The 3,310-nt window shown below is 50.0% G+C and overlaps 1 long non-coding RNA gene across 1 annotated transcript in view; it reads right to left on the bottom strand.

Annotated features, from left to right (window-relative positions):
- Positions 1-2,456, bottom strand: part of LOC105535692 — a 14,626-nt gene extending 12,170 nt beyond the window's left edge. The window contains exon 1 of the long non-coding RNA XR_001005482.1: positions 2,298-2,456. This is a non-coding gene — a long non-coding RNA (uncharacterized LOC105535692). The remainder of the gene's footprint in view (positions 1-2,297) is intronic.
- Between the last annotated feature and the right edge of the window lie 854 nt (positions 2,457-3,310).

Here is a 3,310-nt window from a genome sequence, read left to right as displayed (position 1 = left end):
AGAAACAGCAAAAGAAGGGCAACACCCTCTTGGGAAAAGAGGGTAAGATTGGGGCAGGCAGAGAACGTGGCCATGAGCTTGGTCTCTCCTCTCACATTGGGCTCTCCAAATGTATCCGGCAGAGTCCCCATTTAGCAAACAGAGCCCTGACCAGCAGCAAGGCCAGCAGCCCTGGGTGCTCATCCCAGCTCTGCTTCCCTGTCCCTGTGTGACCTTGAGAATGAGGCCCTGCCCCTGTCCCAGTCCCAGCCACAGTAGCCACATATAGTAGACCAGATGATCTGAAGGGCCTCTTCTGAGTCCCACTGTGGTGATGTCCTAGTTTCTGTTGTGTTCTTAGGGCAGATCCAGAGCACAGGCTACCCCGTGACTCCCATTCAAACCTGGGCCCATGGCGTTTCACTCCCCAATTTATTGTATGCTTAAGAGTCATGGAAAAAAATAAATAAAACTATTATCCTCAAAACCCCAGTAGGTCTCTTAATGACTACTCCACTAATTAGTAGCAGCTGTTAATGAAGTGTGCAGGTACAAGCCTAACCTCGTCAATTAATCCATACATGCTCCTGGGCTGCAGTAATATTTAAAGGGGAAATCGATACTTGACAGCTGGGCCTGGGGAGGTCTCTGTCCGGGTGGGCAGGGAAGGTGTAGCATTTCAAGGAATTTGTAACTAAAATAGCTTATGCCTGGAGCATAGTGCAGGGGCCAGAAATGAATATAGCCCATAAGGGGCACAGTAATGCAGGCATGCCTGTGGGGAGCTGAGGGAAGCAGGGGTTAGGTGAGCAGGGTGAACAGGCATCTGCTCCCCCCATAGGTGGGCAAACAGGCCAATAGGGGCACACCTTTCAATTATTTTCCAGTTCATCATTGATATAGTTTGGCTGTGTTCCCGCCCAAATCTCATCTTGAATTGTAGCTCCCATAATTCCCACATGTTATGGGCGGGACCCGGTGGGAGATAATTGAATCATGAGGGCCGTTTCACCCACACTGTTCTCGTGGTAGTGAATAAGTCTTATGAGAGCTGAGGGTTTTATAAGGGGAAACATACTCAGTCTTGGGTATGTCTTTACCAGCAGTGTGAAAACAGACTAATACAATCATATAACAAAATTCACTTATTCCTGGGGGTAAGGGGGTTGGAGGGGGGTTGCTATACCTTCTCTGGGCACATGTCATGAGCAAAGCCACCAAATGAGGCATTAGGTCACCTAAGGTTGCCAAGCAAGTAAAAGTAACAGTCACTTTTCTGGCTTACACTGGGCTAAACACCTTACATGCATCATCTCATTTAATCCTTATGCTAGCCCAATGAGATGAGAAACATGATTCCCCACTTTTAGAGCTGAAAATGCTGCAGCTTTGAGAAAGCTGGTTATTGGCCAAGGTGGTATTCAAACCCTCATAATCTAAGCTTATATGCTTAACATACATAGACTCCTAAGTAGTGATAAGCCTTGAGCCCTACAGAACAAAATCCAAACCTCTTGACATGGCTTACAGCATCTTGAAATCTGGCCCCTGACATTAGATTCCAGTTGCTGCTATAACAAAGTACCACAAACTTAGTGGCTGAACACAACACAAACCTAGTATCTTACAGTTCTGGAGATCGGAAGTCTGAATGAGTTTCATTGAACTAAAAATGAGGTGTTGGCGGGGCTGTGCTCCTTCTGGAGGCTCTAGGGGAGAATCTGTTCTGTTGCCTTTTTCAGCATCTTGAGGCCGCCTGAATTCCTTGGCTCATGGCCCTTCCTCCGTCTTCAAGCCAGCAATCACATCCCTCCAACCTGTGCTTCCATTGTCCCATCTCTCTCTGACTCTCTTCTGCCTTCTTCTTGAGAGAGCTGAGAAGCCCAACGGGGCTTTGGAAGCAACTTAGAAATGAGCAATAACAAGAAGCAACCTTTCCGAACCTTCCCCACTCCACTCACACAGACACATGTGGTCAAGATCAACAGCCCCTCCTCTGAGCTGCAATAACCTCATGTCAAAGAAATGGCTGAGGTCCGTGAGTCTCTGTCTGATCCATGGTGCGCCCTCAGCACTGAGCCCAGAGCCGTGCACAGAACAGTTGCTCAAAGAAAGATCCCCTGGGGCAGGGCTTCTTCCTCCACACCAGAGGTGAGGGCACCGCCCCAGCCCAGGGCTCCCAGAAGAGGTCATGGTGGCAGTTAGGCAGATAAATAAAATGCATTGGCTCAACAGCTGACCTTGGCTGCTGAAAGCCAGGGCTGCTGTGTTGATGTGCACTTCACTGCCAATCTCGTGCTTGGCCACACTAGACTCACCTATTTGGAGAAAACAGTGAGGGGCAGACAGATCACCCCCTATCAGGGAACAGACCCTGGGCTAGGGGTGTGGGGTGCTTGCTCTGAAGGGTCTGGCAGGAATCTGTCCACGATGCAGCTTGAAGGAAACACTGAGCTTTTTCTTAGCTTAAGCAGTTGAGGCTGGCTTGTTACCATGCAAGAGACACAGGGCAACACCATAATTAGAATCCTGGATTAATAACCTTCCCTGATTGGACATTTCCACAGCTCCTCTCCCCCAGCTGTTTATCTTGAGATCGCTGCTCAAGGGGAAGGGAGGAGACTGGGAAACTATACCAGGGAGGAAGGGAATGGAAGCCGAAAGGAAAAGGGGTAGAGAAAAGAGCCCAGAAGTAGGCTTTACCAAGCAAACCTGGGTCAGGCCCAGAACAGGACACCTAATACCATGCAGTGATCTTACCTCTCCCATCCACCCAGAGCTGCAAATCATCCCCACCCCGCCCTGGGACTAGGTCTCCTCCAGGGGCCCCATCCTGGTTAGGGTCCCCACTCGTCCCTCCCTGCCAGCAGGCTAGATACCCTGGAGTGACCCTGGACTCTTTTCTCCCCAGAGGCCCTCTCCTCACACACCAGTCAATCGGTCACCAGGCCATAGCCATTCCAGCCATCCTCTGTCCATATCCTTAGTGCCGCAGGCTTGATGGGGCTCCTGCTACCCCCTCTTCTGGCTTCTTCCAACAGCCTGCTAGTGAGTGGCCCTGCCTCTGGCCTCACCTCATAATCTACTCTTTTCTTTTTCTTTTTTTTTTTTTTTGAGACTATTTTTGCTCCCGTTGCCCAGGCTAGAGTGCAATGGCGCGATCTCAGCCCACTGCAACCTCTGCCTCCTGGGTTCAAGCAATTCTCCTGCCTCAGCTTCCCAAGTAGCTGGGATTACAGGTTCCCACCACCATGCCCAGCTAATTTTTGTATTTTTAGTAGAGACGGGGTTTCACCATGTTGGCCAGGCTGGTCTTGAACTCCTGACCTCA

Source organism: Mandrillus leucophaeus, unplaced genomic scaffold (assembly GCF_000951045.1).
Source record: "Mandrillus leucophaeus isolate KB7577 unplaced genomic scaffold, Mleu.le_1.0 Scaffold15, whole genome shotgun sequence".
Classification (NCBI taxonomy): Eukaryota; Metazoa; Chordata; class Mammalia; order Primates; family Cercopithecidae; genus Mandrillus; species Mandrillus leucophaeus.
Note: the sequence above shows the minus strand (reverse complement) of the source record. Positions and strands in the feature narration are given on the sequence as shown.